We start from the raw sequence: 22,582 nt of genomic DNA on the forward strand, positions 1-22,582 counted from the left end.
GTGCTTAATGAATGGGGATACATGCCGGTTTTTGCAGTGCTAAAACTATATTAAATATTATAGCTATGGATTTAATACTATAGTCGATTGTCATTGAGTTTCTTCTGGTCAATATGCAAAAAACAGAATTCTTTCTTCAATACATTTCCGTTTTATACCGTGGTGAATGAGTATAGTTTTAGAGTAATTCTGTGTAATCCCAGGAAACGCTGCTAAACTGTTTTATTGCATTGCATTAGGAAGCGTGCCATTCCTCGCTTGTGAAAGATAACAGTGTTTCTAGCCTTTAATCATTTCTCTCACTTGTCACCTGCTGTTCCGTGACTGGCCTCTGTGTTGTGTCTTTTTACTTGGATATCTCATTAGCTGTCTCTCACTGTATCAACCTCTGTTAGTACATCCGTAGTCATAAGAAACGACACTGCAACGTGATCTCTTTCCTTAGATCCTCATGTTTATTTTCATAAACATAGCTCCGTACCAGATGTAACCAATTCTGTAATGTCCTTGAACAGTCTTCATTCTTCTTCTCCACCGTCTCTTATGCTATTAGTCCAATGTTCTGGGCCTCGTCGTCGGCCAAAACCTCCCCCGTTAGCCGAAGCTAGCGATGATGTGGCATATTCCCCTCCCCCACCCAGCGAGGGTGAGGAGGGATCAAAGTCTCTGATCAGCGCGTCTGTGCGTCGTCTCAATCTAACTTACCCCAGAAGGAACTCACACCTCATAACATTCTCCCAGCAACGGCCCCGCCCCCTCTTCACGTTACTACGTGACACGCTACCATGGCAACGGCTCTTTGACCCAAATCACTATAGCAACGGCGATGTTTATATTACCGCACCTCTTACCCCAAAACAAACGCTGTGGCTTGATAATGCACTTTCTCCAGATTGGGTAACCCTGACGCTGTGGCTATCAGCTGTTGATGTTAACAGCACAGCCCAAATCCTCATCTGCTGCCATCAGTCTGCTGCTAACACACACTCTCTCTCTCTCTGTTGTCCTCCTCCTCTGAGATGGCTATGAGTAGATGCTGTCATCCATCGATATTTTACATTATATACACATTGAAAAACATAGATTCCTTCATTCCTCCCTTGGATTCTTAATCAACCTTCAGAATCAACAAACTACCTGGTTTTTCAATCTAACTCGGCTGTCGTTTTAACGTACACCCCCCCCCCCCCCCCCCCCCTCCTTCGTGCCTGAGGAAGGAAGACAGCATCTCGTCAAAACTGTGATCTCGTAGGGCGGTTAGGTGGCGTAGCGGAGATTGCGTTCGTCACCAACCCCGGAGCTGTGAGCTGGATTCGCCTGCCGAATCCAGCTCACAGCTCCGGGGTTGTCACCAGCTTGGCTGGCCGTTCACACTAATACAATTTGCTGTATTAGAGGGTGGGAGAAGCTGGCAGGGTGGTTCCGGGTCGTTGTAAACAGCGACTCCTACAGTTCGGTCGGGGCGCCTGCTAAGCGCGGATAGGACCTGAGTGGGATAGTGTGATCCTTCCACACGCTACGCCCTCTCAGGGAGGATCCGCGCTGCCAGGTGAAAAGAAGCGGTTGATTGGCTGGACGTGTGTCGGAGGAAGCACGTGATAGCCTCCACTCTCCCAGATGATCTGACTGTGGGGGGTAAGTGCGCAGTGACCAGGAAGGGGATTGGGAATTGGCATACGACTAACATTGGGATGGGAGAGAAATCGGAGGAAAATGGAGGGGGAAAAAGATAATAATAAAAAATAAAAAAAAAACTGATCTCGTTGCCTACCGTGCATCCCCCGGGGCACCAGGGAACACACAGCAGTCCATCCACACAACGACACCCAGAAAAACCCCACAGCCACTTAGCACTCCCTGGGAGAGCTCCTTTTTGTCTTTGGGATCCCTCCCCTGCTATCAGTCTGCTGCTAACACACACTCTCTCTCTGTTGTCCTCCTCCTCTGAGATGGCTATGAGTAGATGCTGTCATCCACCGATATTTTACATTATTTATACAACGGCATGCAAATTTCTCGATTCTGATTGGCTGAAACAGTCCATTTACACGTATGTATTGCGATCAGTCCACGCTTGCTGGCCCAGGACCCGCCCACAACCGAATCACATCACATCAATCCGCCGGATCACAAGAAGGTGGACAATAATCTTTACAAATGGATATGTTGATAGCGACTAAACGACTAAATATCAAGCGATTCTGTCACAGCGAATGTCTTAGTCGTTTAAACAATGTTGGATGATGTAATTGATGGGTCTTGAATCATTCTGTAACAAAAGAAAAATCGCGGATTGATTGATTAATTTTCAATTTTTTTTTCAATTTTTTTTCCTTTCGACTGTCGGCGCTCGCTCTAGTCTCCACCCACCGCCACACACCCCCCCACACACGCACATGCGCACACGCACACACACACACTCTGCCTGCAACGCGGGGGATAGTCAGACTGAGAGAGAGCTGGGTGCTGCGCTGTTCTAAGTGAGCATGGCCTATTGAGTTGATTGATTGATTGATTGATTGCTAATTTTATTACTGTACGCTTGGTTTCCAACTGGTTAAGTTTAGGCCCTCTACAGTAGGTTTAAAAAAATAAATAAAAGAATAGGGCGAAGAAAACGTTTTTTTCCTATAGGGCAAAGAAAACGTTTTAATTTGTTTTACCTACTTTCTATAGAAGCATCTAAGAATGAAGTTCTATGGAAAGTAGGTCTGCATTCCCTTAACAATTGTGTGTATTGAGCCGTACTGTATTGTACCCATTCTGCATCTGGTAATAAAATTTTCAATCAATCATTCCAATAATACACAGTTGGATGTGTTAGTTGGTTGGATGCACTTCAAGCTGCTTCCACATGAGGCAACTTCTCTCAATCATTCCAATAATACACAGTTGGATGTGTTAGTTGGTTGGATGCACTTCCGATCTGCTTCCACATGGAGGCAAATTGTCTTTTTTGTAGTTGTGGGAACTACTTTTTCTGGCGGATGGTTTTTTCAATAAATCTTCGATTAATGTGTGTTTATTGTATAGAAATAAGGTTGGATGAATGTGGCAGTTGTATAAAAGCTTTACACCACTTGCAGTCGTGATTTGTGAACAATAAACCATGCCTAGGGGGGTCTAACGACCCTCGGCTGCGCCTCGGGCCTAACGACCACCCCTAGGCATGGTTTATTGTTCACAAACCACTCCTGCGCGTGATGTAATGCTTAAATACACATTGAAAAACATAAATTCCTTCACTTGGATCGACAATCAATCTGAAATCAACGCTAGATTATCGGTATTATGTTTCATCATGCATGCATGAAAGGTTGGGAGGGGGGTTCTATGCTTCGATTGTCACCAACGGAATACGTTACGCAGTACATTACAGACACGCTCCGATCGCGGGGAAGGAATTATCGGATCAACGCAAGATTGATAACATATAGCCCTTACCTTGTCTATGATGTACTGCAAAGACAATATTCCAATTATCTGATTGCCATTCCAAGTACTGATTGCGATCGTGTTTCTAACGTAATCCAGCATTGAACATGAACGGGGGGGGGCCCGACCCTCGTTGATGCATCCGTTATAAGCGCTTGCCTTGCCTAGGGATGGGAATTGATAAGATTTTATCGACACGATTCCATTATCGATTATGCTTATCGATCCGATTCTTTATCGATTCCCTTATCGATCCCTGATAAATTTATAATTTAAATAAATAAATTGGAAATGCAACAGAACTAAGCTGGTTAGAATAACAACATGCAACTTGACATTTCTGATTGTCATTTATTGTTGAGCCCCCATGTCAGAAAAATACAAAAACTGTAAAAAATTATTAAAAAGAACTATACACTTAAATAAAATAATGTATTTGAGATTCTCTTAAACGAATTTATTTTATTTATTTTTTGAATTTTTTTATTCTTAAACTAATTTAATCTATTGAATAACGACTTGTTGAATGCAACTACAGTTCAATATCTTAAACTAATTTAATCTATTGAACCTTGAACCGTAGTTGCATTCAACAGGTCGTTATTCCTCTGACTTCCGTCTCTGGAAGACCAGCGCGTGAACACACACACACAGTCCCCTCCCCGGTCCCCGCTCGCCCCCACCCTTTTTCTACCGGAGCTCAGTGTACGTCTGTGTGTCTAGCTTGGTTAGCTAGCGTTAGCTCCGCGGCTAATGTTAGGTTGCCCCGAATTAAATTAATGACTAGGTTCTAAAGCATTGGAGTAGTTTTTATTGCACATAGAAACAGTCAAACAGCGGGAGCATTTCGGCAGCATATGACCAAAAACCAGGCAATTTCGAGCCCTTAAGGAATCAAATAGTCTGCTCTATGGCTGCATGCTGGCGCTAACGTTATTGTTTTAAAATGCGCAACTGTCGGAAAAACCTGGCAGCGATAAGAGCAATCAATAGTCACGGAGGTATGCGATTCCAGGAATCGGACAATTGGGAACCGGCTCCCAACGGGAACCGGTTTTAGATTCGCATCCCTAGCCTTGCCAGAGTAGTTAGACCCCGCCTGCACGCCGCAGCTCGGCCCAGACACCAAGCCACATCGTTTCAAATGGAGTGCAATAGCGGCCGCAAGGCGTTAGGCGGCGGTATTGGACGCTTGCGATCTCAGACCCATTCAGGACAGCCTGCACAGGCTGCCCAATGAATTATCAATGGAAATAGCGAATAAAAGAAATAACAATAAAAATAATAATAATAATTTAGGACCTGCTCCGAGGTCATCAATTGGCACACATGCGATGCATGCATGCAATTCGTATCTGCGATTAACCCATCCCGTCGTCCTTCCCCCCCAAGGGCAGCCGGGAGCAGACAGGCGTCAACGTGAGCCGCGCCCCGGGGACCAATCCAAGTGCTCCTGTCCGTCTTCGTCAAGGACGCCACAGCGTTAGCGATCTATTGTTGTGCATATTTTTCCATTGGGTTTTATCTTAACGGGGGGGAAACCCTTGCGAGCACGGGGAGAACATGCAAACTCCACACAGAAAGGCCTGGGAGATACCCCACCTGGGTACCTGGCATCATGGAAACCTGGTCCCAAGCGGGAATCGAACCCTGGACCTTCTTGCTGTGAGGCGACAGTGTTAACCACTACACCACCGTGCAGAAACGTGTTAATCCGTGAATGGCACTGGATGTGTTAAGTGTCTATAATCGGCACAAGTGCTTTCATTGCGTATTATTAATATTATTGAAATGACATAGTTATGTTTACAGTGATATATTGGGGGGGATATATCATATTTTTCTCAGTACGGTGGGGTCGTGTCCCCCCTGTCCCCTGTGGGATTTCCGCCTATGGCTGCATGTAGGAGCTGCATGTAGGAGCTGCTTTATTCCCTTTGACTGAAGCTCATGATGCGGTTGCTGTTATTCTGCTCCTTCCGTGACATGACGTGATTTTGTTTCGGGGCCAATTTAAACAGTAGTGAGAACTAGTACATTCCGGCAGGCTATTTCTGTGGGGTAGTTTCTTTTGGCAGGTGCAGCCCAGGCTGCTGTTGGCAGAAACACTAGAGCAGTATACTGTGTTGCATCTCTGTCTCCTGGTGACATCATCTCATCTCCTCATCTCTACATCATCTCCTCTTATCTCCTCTACACCATGACATCATCTCATCTTCTCATCTCCTCTACACCATGACATCTCATCTTCTCATCTCCTCTACACCATGACATCATCTCATCTCCTCATCTCCTCTACACCATGACATCATCTCCTCTACACCATGACATCTCCTCTTCTCATCTCCTCTACACCATGACATCATCTCATCTTCTCATCTCCTCTACACCATGACATCTCATCATCTCATCTCCTCTACACCATGACATCTCCTCTTCTCATCTCCTCTACACCATGACATCTCATCATCTCATCTCCTCTACACCATGACATCTCATCTTCTCATCTCCTCTACACCATGACATCATCTCATCTTCTCATCCCCTCTACACCATGACATCTCCTCTTCTCATCTCCTCTACACCATGACATCATCTCATCTCCTCATCTCTACATCATCTCCTCTTATCTCCTCTACACCATGACATCATCCTCTCATCTCCTCTACACCATGACATCATCTCATCTCCTCTACTCCATGACATCATCTCATCTCCTCTACACCATGACATCATCTCATCTCCTCTACTCCATGACATCATCTCATCTCCTCTACACCATGACATCATCTCATCTCCTCTACTCCATGACATCATCTCATCTCCTCTACACCATGACATCATCTCATCTCCTCTACTCCATGACATCATCTCATCTCCTCTACTCCATGACATCATCTCATCTCCTCTACACCATGACATCATCTCATCTCCTCTACTCCATGACATCATCTCATCTCCTCTACACCATGACATCATCTCATCTCCTCTACACCATGACATCTTCTCATCTCCTCTATACCATGACATCATCTCATCATCTCTACACCATGACATCATCTCATCATCTCTACACCATGACATCATCTCATCTCCTCTACACCATGACATCATCCTCATCCTCTCATCTCCTCTACACCATGACATCATCCTCATCCTCTCATCTCCTCTACACCATGACATCATCCTCATCCTCTCATCTCCTCTACACCATGACATCATCTTCTCATCTCCTCTACACCATGACATCATCCTCATCCTCTCATCTCCTCTACACCATGACACCATCTCTTCTCATCTCCTCTACACCATGACATCATCCTCATCCTCTCATCTCCTCTACACCATGACATCTTAATCTCTACACCATGAATGTGTTCTACTCTGATCCAAGTGATTACTAGCTCCCTGATGCCTTTAGAAACGCTTGGAAAACGGGTCTCCGTTCTTCAATTTGTGCCATGTTTAAAGGTTCTGGCAAAAGCTTTCCACCACCCAAATGCAGTCCTTGTGGAATATTCCATGACTACATACTGCTGCCTCATTTTGTTTAACTCTTAAGCATTTGTCCACATTGTGTGTCAAGGGGTCAGTAGACGGGGTCATGTGGTCTGCCGGCGGTGTGAAAGGCTTCAGCCCTCGTCTGGTCTGGGGTCTGTTCTTATACCGTCTAGAACAGAATTTTAAACAGGGTTCCACTTGGCTGCCCTGACCCCCTATATAACTCCATTTTGTTTGTGTTGAGGGTGATGCGGAGCCAGAGGGGGAGTAGGAAGGAGACGCCCCTCCCTGTTGATATACGTCTCTTTTGGGAATGTGTCATAATCACTATGTTGATCATTCATTTATTTACAAAGACTGGTTCGTGTGGCTTCTTAAATTCAACAATGTCGCTGGTAGGATGAAAACCACTTATCTACAAAAAAAAAGTGAACGTTTCAGGAATTCAGAAAAACAGCCTCCCTTTTCAGATTGACATCCGTGTATTTTTTAAGTCATACGTTTGGTTTTCAATGTGTTTCTAGGTCCTAGGGTCATGACATTGGCTCGCATGATGGAGAACCATGTTAAACATTCATTCCTAGTAAAAACAAAATAAATGAAAGACCAAAACTGGAGATAAAAGAGTTTTTTTATGATCGGCTACCTTTTCACCGTCACGTCACAACCAGTTTAACTAGGTAACAAATGTACAAGTGAAGAGAGGAACATTTATACTTTAGAGTTTAGAGAATACAGGTTTCACGCTAGGAATAAATATGCAGAGAAGGCGCTTTTTCTGTGTCTCAGATTTCCCGCCCTTTTTAGCCGCTGAGCGCTGGGCTTTAACCACAGTGATGAGCCTGTCCTACGCAGCGACGCCACAGTGTGACATTCCTGAGGGGAGCAGCTGATTGGCAGGACATGGATGTTAAACCAGCCTGGCTTAGGGACGAGGGAACCCCTGAGAACAAGAGGACAAACAGAAAGTCTGAAATGTCTTGTTTTTTTTTTACAGGACAAGTGGTTAAAGGTGCATTACATGCATGTCTTTTTGAGAGCGGATAATTGACATTTGCAGAGCCTGCTACTATAATGTAACTCTTTGACTTTGTCTCATTTGATCAAATTATAAGAAAAGAAAAAAAAAATTGAAGCGCTGTGACTCGGAACAGAAGCCAAGCAGATGCTGCTTTGAATAGTAAACATATTTGTATATTTCTGTCCCTGCGACCTGGAAACAACAGGAAGATGGTAACGTGTCCCAGGAACCCATGTCCTTCTTACTGTCTCCCAGGAACCCATGTCCTTCTTACCGTCTCCCAGGAACCCATGTCCCTGAGCAGAGTCTACTACGATCGATATTCTCATATACCTTACATTTACATTTAGTCATTTAGCTGACGCTTTTATCCAAAGCGACTTACAAGACAGCAGGAAGGGCACAACTTCATCAGCTGAGTAACAATGTTCATCAAAGTGTTGAGTGCTACAGTGTAGGTTAGTTTATTAAGATATATTAAGGTTAAGACGGGTGCATGACAGTAAGGTTAGTTAGGGTTCGAGTTTTTTAGACTTATTTTAAAACGTATCCCCCAAAACGACATACTGCACCTTTAACGCTCTTCAGCGTCGAGCCGTGTTTGAACAATAAAGTATCTCTTCCACACTTGGCTTTTTCTTTGAACTGGTTCTCTTTTAAAAGCGGTCATGGCTTTAGAATGTGCCCCTGCGTTAAACCCCCCGCCCCTCGCCACTGTAATGCCCCTCTCTTTGAGTGTTCTGGGTCCCCCCTCGGACCTGCAGACGGTCCAGATAAATCCCAATGCTGGCAGACAGAGCCAATATTGTCCTATTGTCTGGGAGTCAGGCCGGAATGTGGGACAAACTGTGTGCGTAGAATGTTTTAAAAGGACTGTATATGAAAGAGGATTGATTGTGGAAGAGGGCCGTGCAAGCTGACCAAGACCACATAGTGACCCAAGCAGCTGGTTTTCAAGTTTTTGATTTATTTGTCACATACAGTATAAGCTACATGTACATTACAGTGAAATGCTTGGTTCTGTATGAGCCTCCGGAGATTGTGGTTAATACAGTAAAGAGAGGTTAAAAGAATAAAGACCAAACACAAAAATGTACAATATAGCCTACAAACTGTACAAAAAAAAGTACAAAATGCAAAAATTAGGTAGAGAATAGAGATGTAGTGCAAATCTTTGAGTGATAAATAGATCAAATGGTGTAGTGTTGAAAGTGAATGTTAAGGTGAATGTTTAAAGTGAGTTGTGTGGATGTGTGTGCAATGAATGTAGATGGATGGGTTAGTTAGCAGGGTTAAGAGATGGGTTAGTTAGCAGGCACCCGTGAGACATTAGCCTGGGTTAAGAGACAGGTTAGTTAGCAGGCACCCGTGAGACATTAGCCTGGGTTAAGAGACGGGTTAGTTAGCAGGGATAAGAGACAGGTTAGTTAGCAGGGTTAAGAGACGGGTTAGTTAGCAGGCACCCGTGAGACATTAGCCTGGGTTAAGAGACGGGTTAGTTAGCAGGCACCCGTGAGACATTAGCCTGGGTTAAGAGACGGGTTAGTTAGCAGGGATAAGAGACGGGTTAGTTAGCAGGGTTAAGAGACGGGTTAGTTAGCAGGCACCCGTGACACATTAGCCTGGGTTAAGAGACGGGTTAGTTAGTTAGCAGGGTTAAGAGACGGGTTAGTTAGTTAGCAGGGTTAAGAGACAGGTTAGTTAGTTAACAGGGTTAAGAGATGGGATAGTTAGTTAGCAGGGTTAAGAGACGGGTTAGTTAGTTAGCAGGGTTAAGAGACGGGTTAGTTAGTTAGCAGGGTTAAGAGATGGGATAGTTAGTTAGCAGGGTTAAGAGACGGGTTAGCGTTGAACTAGCGGCTGCACAACTCAAACTATTCGGAACGTCTGACTCTTAACCACCAAAACCTGCACGGACTACAACGTATGACGTGTATCATGCCAGTTAAGGCACCTTGTGTATACTGCACCTTGTGTATACTGTTTACTTTTCTCATATTTACTTATATTTAGATTAAATCTATTGCCTATATTTATGTCTTTCTATTTTTCTATCTATCTATTACCCCGCCCATACCTGTACCTCCCCCATGCTGCTATGACGCCCACATTTCCCCAAGGGGACCAATAAAGGAGTATCTTGTCTTAGATACCCTTAATTGTATTACAATTATTGGTTATGACCACAAAAGGCTAAATATTAGATTGGCTTCAATGCATGTATAACTTAAAATACAAGTACTTTCGTGTATAACTTAAAATACAAGCACTTTCATGTATAACTTAAAATATAAGGACTTTCATGTACAACTTAAAATACAAGCACTTTCATGTATAACTTAAAATACAAGCACTTTCATGTACAACTTAAAATACAAGCACTTTCATGTATAACTTAAAATACAAGTATTTTCATGTATAACTTAAAATACAAGTACTTTCGTGTATAACTTAAAATACAAGCACTTTCATGTATAACTTAAAATACAAGGACTTTCATGTACAACTTAAAATACAAGTATTTTCATGTATAACTTAAAATACAAGTACTTTCGTGTATAACTTAAAATACAAGCACTTTCATGTATAACTTAAAATACAAGGACTTTCATGTACAACTTAAAATACAAGTACTTTCATGTATAACTTAAAATACAAGCACTTTCATGTATAACTTAAAATACAAGTACTTTCATGTACAACTTAAAATACAAGTACTTTCATGTATAACTTAAAATACAAGGACTTTCGTGTACAACTTAAAATACAAGTACTTTCATGTATAACTTAAAATACAAGTACTTTCATGTACAACTTAAAATACAAGTACTTTCTCCCCCTGACTGCGGTGCAAGTGGAGCCTACATGGTACTTCTTTCACTCGAATGGAGATACAGTACATCTCGGATAGTCGGCTCGCCAAATATTTGGATTGAAAGAGTGAGGATGGAGAGCTGCAGTGGAGGTGGGGGAGGTGGTAAGTCTGAGGCTAAACAAGCTCCGCATTGCGGTCAGCTCATCATGGAGGGGGTGGCAGGGGTTCTCAAGTATAGCGTACAGCTTCCTCCTCGTCCTCCCCTCTGCCACCACCTCCAGACGCGTCCAGGTCCGCTCCCACCACAGAGCTCGCTCTCCTAACCAGTTTGTTTAGCTTGTCTGTGTTGGTGTTGCCCCCCCCCCCCCCCCCAGCATACCACAGCGAAAAAGAGGGCACTAGCCACCACAGACTGGTAGAACATCTGCAGCAGTTTGCTGAGGGACCTGAGCCCTCTGTCTGCTCTGTCCCTTCCTGTAGAGGGCCTCTGTGTTGTCCGTCCGTCCAGTCCAGTTTATTGTTCCTGAGAACACCCAATAATTTGTAGTTCTCCACCATCTCCACCTCCACCCCCTGGATGATGATGGGAGTTGGGGGCTTCCTCTTGCTCCGCCGATGGTCCACCACCATCTCCTTCGTCTTACGTCATGGTCTTATATCCTCACTGCTAACATGTGTCATGGTCCTATATCCTCACTGCTAACATGTGTCATGGTCTTATATCCTCACTGTTAACATGTGTTAGACTGAAGTCATGGTCTTATGTACTCTGCTAACTGCTAACAGTCTAAAACCTTAAATCACCCACATCCCCATTAAAAAGAGTAGTCACAAATTATTATACATCCTTTATGTGATGCAATGGCACTTTAATAACAAGATGGTATCTAAGGTATGAAAACCATGTGTTCTCATTCCAGTTCTCACAAAGGCATGTTATAGTACATGTGACGTGTTATCAGAACATAAAGACATGTTATAGTCCATGTGACGTGTTATCAGAACATAAAGGCATGTTATAGTACATGTGACGTGTTATCAGAACATAAAGACATGTTATAGTCCATGTGACGTGTTATCAGAACATAAAGACATGTTATAGTCCATGTGACGTGTTATCAGAACATAAAGACATGTTATAGTCCATGTGACGTGTTATAATCAGCACATAAAGACATGTTATAGTCCATGTGACGTGTTATAATCAGCACAAAGACATGTTATAGTCCATGTGAAGTGTTATAATCAGCAGATAGACATGTTATACTCCATGTGACGTGTTATCAGCACATAAAAACATGCTATAGTCCATGTAACTTATTCGAATCATGGCATTGACCGAGGTTACAGATTGTTTTCTCGAAGGTTTTCACACAGGTGTTTTTTTTTTTTTGCTGAAAACTTGGCACCAGCCCCCTATTGACATGTGTTAGCCACGCTAGTGCAAGTCAATGGTGCGTGAAACCACATCTCTCAACATGTCATGAACTCCATTTACTTATATAAGCTGAAGCTGACAGAATAAGAACTGGAACTCTTTGAAAGGAATTGTAGGCAATTTGGAGAGAAATACGTTTTATACAGACTGCATCCAATTTTTCAAAACACCATTTGGTGAGACACCATTTGAATGTCCAAAGAGGAGGTTTGCAAACGTCGTAACCTTTCTGCTAAATGAGAGCTGTCTCAGGGCCGTAGCCAGGGTTTAGAAATTAGGGAGGTCCATACATTTTTTTAGCCCAGACCAGCCCACTATAATCGGTCGGACACCACCCACCAGTACACCATCCTTGCGGTCCCCTTAAATATGCATACCTACTGTACTATTCCCCCAACCCACTACAAAGCTGGGTAGTAAGTGCCATGGACAAGTGGACCAGTGGACTCACTCGCTCTTGGCTGAATCTTGTTTTGGGTGGTGATGTAAAAACACCTGCATCATAGCAGGCTCAGGATGGGCAAAGTAGTCTATAGCCTGTTCATCCCTGTCTCTCTCCTCCACAACCTGGCTTGACTAGACATAAGGAGAGAGAGATGATTACAATTAACTGGTACGTTCAGGTCCAGAATTGTTGGAATTCCCTGACAAAGATGTGCAAAAAGCTGTACAATTTAAACAAAACCATACTGGTAATGAGCAAATAGTTGTTTATTCAATGAATGCATGGAGCTGTTCCATCTTATTTAATTTGATACTAACTACTCAGTTCATACAGATTTCAAGTATTCAAATATCAATGATGAATATTGCATACGGTTTACACAGTTAATAGATCACCTTCTTGTTTTATATTCATGTTCAGATAGGAGTAATAGTTAGATCTTTGTATGTGATTTATATGGCAATTAAATCAATGGTGTGTTTGTTTGGGGAGTTTGACCTACAGTTAATGTGCCTACCACATGAAGGTGCATGATCAATGGACAGCACAAACACAATTTGTGTAGGTGGATACTAGAGCTACCACAGATAGTAATAAGTTATTAAGAGTAAGTAATCCATACCATATATCCTAATAGTTACCTTATTACCATACTTGGCTGAAAATAAACTTTGCTGCCTGTTGTGAATGTGTTTTTCCCTGTAGGCTAATACATAAGTAGGCATACATTTTTGCAGTTGAGAAAAAATTTGCAGTTGAGTAGGCTATATGTGCTGTGTTTTTATGTCTTCCATCGAGGACCACCTTGGAAATAAGTGTTTTAATGAATGCTTTTAGGTGATATCCTCAGGAATACAAATTGGTCAAGATAATTTGTTTTTATGATGTGTTTGTAATTTCCAAATAAATCTAATCAAATCAAAACAGCAGTTTTTGCAGTTGAGCTACAGGTGTTGTATATTATACAGCCTTTTCATCCATCTTTATCAAGGGAACCCTTATCCTAGTGATTTAAAAAATAATATTATGATGATACGATATGGACCTAGTAGTTGGGTCATCTGTGGCACTTCGTTTCTCAATGGATTTGTCATCTAGGAGGGTTAATAAACTAATTTAGGTGGGGTGTATTTTTTTAAAAGGCGGGGACAATTTGTGAGAGACCAAAATCCAAAATGGCTGCCGTGGAAATTAACTTTTTAATGGTTTGACCTACAATGATGCACAATACATGGTACCAGCCCCCTCTCAGTCATGTACCAGCCCCCTCTCCATCATGTACCAGCCTCCTCTCAGTCATGTATACCAGCCCCCTCTCAGTCCTGTATACCAGCCCCCTCTCAGTCATGTACCAGCCCCCTCTCAGTCATGTACCACAGCCCCCTCTCAGTCATGTACCACAGCCCCATCTCAGTCACGTACCACAGCCCAATCTCAGTCATGTACCACAGCCCCATCTCAGTCATGTACCAGCCTCCTCTCAGTCATGTATACCAGCCCCCTCTCAGTCATGTACCAGCCCCCTCTCAGTCATGTACCACAGCCCCCTCTCAGTCATGTACCACAGCCCCATCTCAGTCATGTACCACAGCCCAATCTCAGTCATGTACCACAGCCCCATCTCAGTCCTGTATACCAGCCCCCTCTCAGTCCTGTATACCAGCCCCCTCTCAGTCATGTACCACAGCCCCATCTCAGTCATGTACCACAGCCCAATCTCAGTCATGTACCACAGCCCCATCTCAGTCCTGTATACCAGCCCCCTCTCAGTCATGTATACCAGCCCCCTCTCAGTCATGTATACCAGCCCCCCTCTCAGTCATGTACCAGCCCCCTCTCAGTCATGTACCAGCCCCCTCTCAGTCATGTACCAGCCCCCCTCTCAGTCATGTACCAGCCCCCCTCTCAGTCATGTACCTGCACGGCTGGCGGGGGGGTGCTTAGTAAGAGATGTGATTGGGCCAGCCCAGTGTCAGTCAGTACCAGTCAGTACCAATGGGCCGCTGTCCCAGCCTAGTAGTGGGCCGGTCGTTGACCAAACTTAAAAAAAAAGAAAAAAAGATATATATATTTTTTATAATAGTTACAAATAGTTACCGAGGTCCAGACCTAGGTGACCTCATAGCTGGCTACGGCCATGTGCTGTCTGTCTGTGTGCCGCTGAACCCCCACGGACAACCTCACAGCTTTGTCCTTTAGAATTTACCTATCATGCCCCGGCTGCCCCGCCCTCTTTTCTTGATCCTCCAATCGCAACTGTTGCTTTCAGGAAGCAATCTGGAAAAGAGGGCGTGGGTTTGAGATAGGTCAATTGTTTATCCTAGTGCCCCCAGTATCTACCTTTCACTGACTAAGGCTGTTCTGAGTTAAAGACTGTCTTGCACAATCAAAGTTCTTGCAACCATATACTCTGATCTCTTTCTGTATCATCAACCTGCTATTGTATGTTAATATCCCATGCAGTGTAATGGATTGAGAGGGATGTGCATAACGGTTATTTTGAGGGCCAACAATCTGCTTTCATTGACCGGTTTGCCGTGTTGTTTTCAACGTAACATGGTCGGCCGTGATGCTAACTGTTCATGGGTGCCGTGTGCCACTGTTGACAGAGTCACTTATGGGGCGACAATAACTTGGTCATGACGACAAGGTCCTCTCACTTCAGCCTTTAATCTGCGTGGTTTATTATCACATTGAACATTAGTACATGAGACCTTCTCTCTGTGAGAGGTAGATGGGAAGAGACAGAGAGGGAGGGAACATTCCCTTAAATACCCTCTTACCTGGCGCCAGCGTCAATAGCTCCGCCTATAGTGCCCTCTTGTGGAAACAGTTAGACAGTTACATGCAATCGTATACATCACATAACTTACGGCTGTCTTGTATACTGTACACATTTTTCAAAAACGATCTTCAAAGAAAATAGTACAGCTCAGAGCATCAAAAAGAATGTGGCAGTCAATACTACATAAAAGGCAATATTTACACACCAAACATGACCTCTGCAAATCTTCTCAATTTCAGTTTGGAGACAGGCTTTGTCATAGCGTCTGCTATCATGTCGTCTGTAGGACAATAAACAAGTGTCATCCTTTCTTCCCTGATGACAGATCTGATGAAATTATATTTTATATCCACATGTTTACACCTCTGTCGGCACACAGGGTTTCTCGCAATTCCAATGGTTCCCTGGTTGTCTTCATAAACAACAGTTTTCTTATATACATAGGTATCCATTCCTTCGAGCAGTTGTTCTAGATAAATACATTCCTGTATTGTCATAGCTAGAGCCATGTATTCGGCTTCACAAGTTGATAGTGCCACTGTGGACTGCTTCTTTGTTTTCCACGAAACCAGTGAGCTGTTTGTGTTCAAACTCACACAATACCCTGTGGTACTTCTTCTGTCTGTGGTGTCTGCCGCCCAATCTGCATCACTGTAGGCTTTAAGCCCTAAGCCCTCGCTGCTCTTTCTGAAACAAAGCTGTTTATCTGCTGTACCTTTGAGATAACGAAAAACATGTTTTGCTGTAATCCAGTGCTTCTCTGTGGGATCAGCAAAATGCTGTGACAATTTACTCACTACAAAACTTAGGTCAGGGCGAGTACATGTTGTCAAATAAATGAGGCTACCTACAGCTTCTCTGTACATTTTTACATCTGTCAATTTCTGAGCATCCTCTTGGTAGTCTAGTTTTTGATCACATGGTGTTTCCCTTGTCCTAAATTCTTGCATGTCAAAACGTTTCAGGATCTTCTCCACATATCTCTTCTGGGATATTTTTACACAACTGGCTGACTGTTCAAAGTCCATGCCTAGAAAATGCTTTAACCTGCCTAGGTCTTTCATTTTGAATCTGGTGGAGAGCATACTTTTCACCTGCTCTAGGTTTCTAGTGTTGTCCGCTGCGATGATCAAATCATCCACCCAAATGACAATTGTCACTTTTCCTGACTCTTTTTACTCCCTTGAGTAAACACAGGGGTCTACTGGGTTCTGTAGGAAGTGATCTTCAATGAGACATGTATGAAGCATCTCGTTCCAATTTCGCCCAGACTGTTTCAGGCCGTAAATGGATTTTTCTAGCTTACACACTAGCTTCTCTCCTTTCTTTTCGTAACCTTCAGGTTGTTCCATATATATCTCCCTATCTATGGGTATGTGCAGGTAGGCTGTCTTCACATCCATCTGGTGTAAAATCAAACTGTCCTCAGCTACTTTCTGCATCACTACCCTTACACTGGTCAGATTGGCTGTGGGTGAGAATGTTTCACCGTAGTCTATCCCCTCCTTCTGACTGTAACCTTTAGCTACAAACCTGGCTTTGTACTTGTTGTGGCCTTCAATACCCTCCTTGATTGAGTACACCCATTTTCCTCCCACTGTCTGTCTGCCCTCTGGTAACTTGGTTAGAGTAAAGGTGTGGTTGTCCTCTAGGGACCTCATCTCCTCATCCTCTGTTTCTTCACACCTTTCTCTGGAGTCCAGCTTTGGCTCCTCTGTCTGAGTCTCGTTCTCACATGTTGTCTTTGTGACAAATTTGACTAGCCTGTGTTTTTGCACTTTCCCTTTACCGGGATAATAGACTAGGAAAGCGGGGCTTCCTTTGTCGTGCCCTACAAAGAGTCCTTTTTCACATCTGGACTCGAGCTTTCCTCTGTCCTGCTGGTAAGCATAACACACTGACCCAAATGTGTGCATTCTAGCTAGATTACATTTCTTTCCTGTCAGTGCTGTATACAGGGTGGTGCCCGTGTGCTTATTAAAACACCTGTTTCTGGTGTAAGCGGCTTCTTGTACCGCATAATGCCACAGACTCTTAGGTAAGTTACCACTTACCAGCTATTAGTTTACACCTAGCCATTTCGAAAAGAGTACGTCCTTCCCTCTCTGCCACCCCGTTCTGGTGTGGGGAGTACGGACATGACGTCTCGTGTCTTATCTTGTTCCTTCTCAACAGTGATTGGAACTCTCTATTTGTGAACTCTGTTCCGTTGTCGGACCTCAAGCATCTTATGTTGCCATAAGGGGCTACGTCTGCCAGGAATTTCTCCGTGGCCTGGAGTGTGTCACTCTTTGCTTTGAGAAAGTAAACAAACACTGCCCCTGTACACATGTAACTGGTCTAAGGCCACCCTCTTTAATGTCGTCGTGCATGGGAAGTGATGAGACAATTGTGGCCAGTCATTGTGTTTATTTCTCCTGGGAGCAAAACAGATAAACACCATTATCTTTTGTCCACAGGATGGCGCCAAAACAGCTAGCAGACTCTTCCTCATTTAGGTCAGACTGCCCACCATTTTTAATCAAACATTGAAATAACACATTTATAATGAAACAATACAATAAGATAATACAAAATAAACAATAGGATTCATTAATTTACCTGGGAGCAAAACAGATAAACACCATTATCTTTTGTCCACAGGATGGCGCCAAAACAGCTAGCAGACTGCAATGGGGAAATATGCCACAACGTGAGGTTGAGGCCTACACAACTCTGACCATAACTACTAGTTCAATCACATGTGTCATACAAAAGATAGTCACCATAGTTAAATTCCTTTACAAAAAGTGCACAACTGTTCATTATTGCTTAGATACCATTACATACACCCCGGTTCATTTGCCCGGCAACTTATTTACAATAGTAAACCATCAATACGTTCTTCTAAACCAAAGATATGTTTTAGAGGCACGGAACGGCTCTTACCTCTTCCTCATTTAGGTCAGACTGAACGGGAAGAGGCGGGCGACAAAGTAAATACGTCACTTCGGCAGGAAGTGACGATTTCAAAATAAAAGACTTTGAGAATAAAAATAATAATAATAAATTAAAGTAAAACGTTAGAGAGGGATTCTTTGTGGAATACAACATATTAGTATATTCTATATATACCTGCTACATACTCCCCCCCTGAATTCCGCTAAAATCCCGAACCTACAGGACACACTAACTGGGACCTCCAACACTACGTCAGAACCGGCACGGGTTTACCTGAAGATACACATCTTCAAAATCAACTAGAAGTTACCTGTCACACAGGTTCAGAGAAAACAAAAAGATGATCGGTCCTATGTTTCTCCTAGAATCACTCGGTGCCTTGTACACCAAACCACCCGGCCTACTCGAATCCCATACCTCATCTGTGAGCACATGTGGTAAATACGCCACTTACAGTGTCACAGTGCAAGACAAAATAAAAATCAATAAAACAAAAAAAACTGAAAGAGATAGCACAGGAAGCCTAGGACAGAGTTAGAAGAGACTGGGAACTCCTACCAACCGAACGGCCTCTGAACCATCGTCTCTATCAAACGGTTGACTCCCCTAACCACCCTGCCAGCCCGTGTCCTGACCACACCCTCTGTGCCCCTCAGTGTAGGTGCACAGCAGTCTCGGTCCCGTTCTACAATAGCCGGAATGACTACCGGAATAACGGTCGGGGCCCTTGGCACTGTGTCTGATGTGTCAACTGTAGACACTGGTCTGGAGGACTGGGCACTACTTGCATCAACCACCGACACTGTCTCTCTATCAGACTGATCTTCGTCCACATCAGCTACGTCACAGGAGCCATGACTGGTAGCCTCCTCAGCCCCACTCAACACCCATGCCTCCGTCCTATCCTCTGAACCCCTCTCTCCCTCCAGAGAGTCGACGAGACCCATCTGAGACCCGTCCTCTGAACCTCCAAGACTGTCTTCAGTCTCCGGCGCGTTCCCATCAGCAGTCTCTATGGGTAGGAAGCTGATATCCAGAATCAGGTTGCGATGCACCACTCTCGTCTTCCCCTTGTCATCTTCCAACTTGTAGACATGAGTCTGTGGGTTGCTGTCCATGACAGTATAAACTGTTGGTTCCCACTTGTCCGCAAGTTTCTTCTTCCCCCTCTCACCTTTGTTTGCGAGGAGCACCCTGTCTCCCACGTTCAAGCAGATCCCCTTGACTTTACGGTTGTAACCTCTGGCTTGCTTGTCTTGCTCCTTGACAGCATGTCTCCGAGCAACGTCTGCTGCTTCATGGAGGTGGGACATAAGCGTTGTCGCGTAACTGCTGTAGTCAACAACCACTGGGTCATGCAGAACCTGTCTGAACATCACATCAACAGGGAGCCTCGGAACCCGCCCAAACATTAGGTGGAAAGGTGCATACCCAGTTGTCTCATGCACCGTCGCATTGTATGCAAATGTCAGAGTCTGTATTTGCTGAGGCCACCTGGCCTTCTCCCTCAGCGGCAGCGAACGGATCATGCCTCCCAGGGTTCTGTTAAACCTCTCGGTCCCTCCGTTCCCCATGGGATGGTAGGCGGTAGTGTGTGACTTGGAGACTCCCGACAGTCTAAGCAGTTCCGCAATGAGCTCGCTCTCGAAGTTGGCTCCTTGATCTGTATGTATGCGCTTCGCAAATCCATACACACAGAACACGTGATCCCACAACTTCCTCGCAACTTGCTTCGCTTGTTGATTCGAGCAGGGAAAGGCATGTGCCAACTTCGTGAAATGATCCGTCAGGACAAGGACATCTACTGAACGCTGATTGTTATCTTCTGCACTCCAGAAATCCAAACACACTAGTTCCATGGGAGCGGAGGTCCTTATACTCTCAAGTGGAGCCCTGGCAGACGGATCTGGAGTCTTGGCCAAAATGCACCTCTGGCAGCACTTCACATAGTCCTTAACTTGGCGCTCCATCCTCGGCCAAAAGAAGCGTTGTCTTGTCAGGTAGATCGTCCTTGCCTGCCCTTGATGTCCGGCTAGGTCATGCACGCTCCGCAAGGCCTTGTCCACTAGACTCCTGGGTAAGATGAACTGAAGCCTCCTCTGCTTGCTCAACGGATCTTTGGTGACTCTATAGAGCACTCCGTCAGTGACCTTCAGTCTCTCCCATTGTCTGATCAGCACCAGAGCGCTCGCGCCCAGACCGTCTCTCTCTCGCCTCGATGGCCTCCTCTGTCGAGTCAGAAAAGACGTGACCTTTGAGATGTCAGGGTCACTCTCTTGGCTCCTCTGAAGCTCTGCCAGGGAAAAGGCAGGCAGCGAATCCTGTCCCGGCGGAGCAAGATGTTGAACGGTCTGTACCAACTCTGTTGCCCTGGACTCTGCAGCTGCATCCCAATGGTCATGAGAATCAAGGACCGCCTTCACAGCGCTGTTACACAGGGGCGGCGAACACTGGGACTGCATCACCGCGATGCTCTCTGACCTCCTCAGTCTGGACAACATCTCTTGATGCTGCTCGTCCACTCCTATACCTCTCTTCCTCAGGTAGGTGTCCATGAGCTCCTCCCACTCATGCACTGAGAGCTTGTCAGACCCATCTCCTCTGTACACTGGAGGCTCCCTCACATCCGACTGCATGACCAGCTTTACACCAGTCAGGTTGAGTGTGGAGTCGACGCGTGGTTGGCTCCCACCCGGGTATTGAACCCGCTCTTGACTGCCTTCATTCGCCCGGCTCTCTCCCCTCATCTGAGCCGATATTGACTGTCCCACCTGCTGGGCGATGTGTGATATCAGGTCACTCAATGCTGGGTCGTTCCTGTCGGGGATGGCCGCAGGTGAAAAGGTAGGCCTGTGGGCAAAGGGTGTGTGGCTCGGTAGATGGGTTGAGGTGAAGACTGGGGAACCTTCATTGCCCGGGGCACTAACCTGCTGGGTCTGACTGGGCGCTCGTGACCTCCCCTCACCTGGGCTCGGCCCTGGGGAATTAAATAGCTGTAACCCTCTCCCATAAGAATTAAGCAGCGATGAACCCCTCCCCAAACAAACACCCGGTGAGTTAAATCGAGCCAACAGCTGTGCCCCCCTCCCGGACGCAAAATCACTAGGGCCATGAACCACCCTCTCCCCAATGGCTCCCCCCTCTACAACAGACCCGCTCTCTGCGACGGCCTCCACCTCTACATTATCGTGATCCATTCTATTTTATTTTCTAAAATGGGCTATCAACAAAGAAGGAGAAAAAAAATTAAATATATTCTGCGGATCACAATATGTTTACCTTGGCCATTACCAATACTATGCCAAAAGAGTGGAGAAATATTTGATTACAATATTTTTCTTGGCTATTCCACCACAAAAGAGGAGAAGAAAAATATATAATTAGGTCACTATATTTTTCTATTGGCTATTCCTATACCAGGAAAAGGAAGAAATATATATAATTAGGTCACTATATTTTTCTATTGGCTATTCCTATACCAGGAAAAAGAAGAAACCAGAAATCAGAAATTAAAGAGAGAAGGAAAAAAAAATTCACTTCGACGACTCTTCCCGGCGACCAATCTGGCGTTGGTACTTGTGTTGTCCTGGTCATCGGCACCACTGTAACTGGTCTAAGGCCACCCTCTTTAATGTCGTCGTGCATGGGAAGTGATGAGACAATTGTGGCCAGTCATTGTGTTTATTTCTCCTGGGAGCAAAACAGATAAACACCATTATCTTTTGTCCACAGGATGGCGCCAAAACAGCTAGCAGACTCTTCCTCATTTAGGTCAGACTGCCCACCATTTTTAATCAAACATTGAAATAACACATTTATAATGAAACAATACAATAAGATAATACAAAATAAACAATAGGATTCATTAATTTACCTGGGAGCAAAACAGATAAACACCATTATCTTTTGTCCACAGGATGGCGCCAAAACAGCTAGCAGACTGCAATGGGGAAATATGCCACAACGTGAGGTTGAGGCCTACACAACTCTCAGACCATAACTACTAGTTCAATCACATGTGTCATACAAAAGATAGTCACCATAGTTAAATTCCTTTACAAAAAGTGCACAACTGTTCATTATTGCTTAGATACCATTACATACACCCCGGTTCATTTGCCCGGCAACTTATTTACAATAGTAAACCATCAATACGTTCTTCTAAACCAAAGATATGTTTTAGAGGCACGGAACGGCTCTTA

Source organism: Notolepis coatsorum (genome assembly GCF_963971535.1).
Source record: "Notolepis coatsorum genome assembly, chromosome: 10".
NCBI lineage: Eukaryota > Metazoa > Chordata > Actinopteri > Aulopiformes > Paralepididae > Notolepis > Notolepis coatsorum.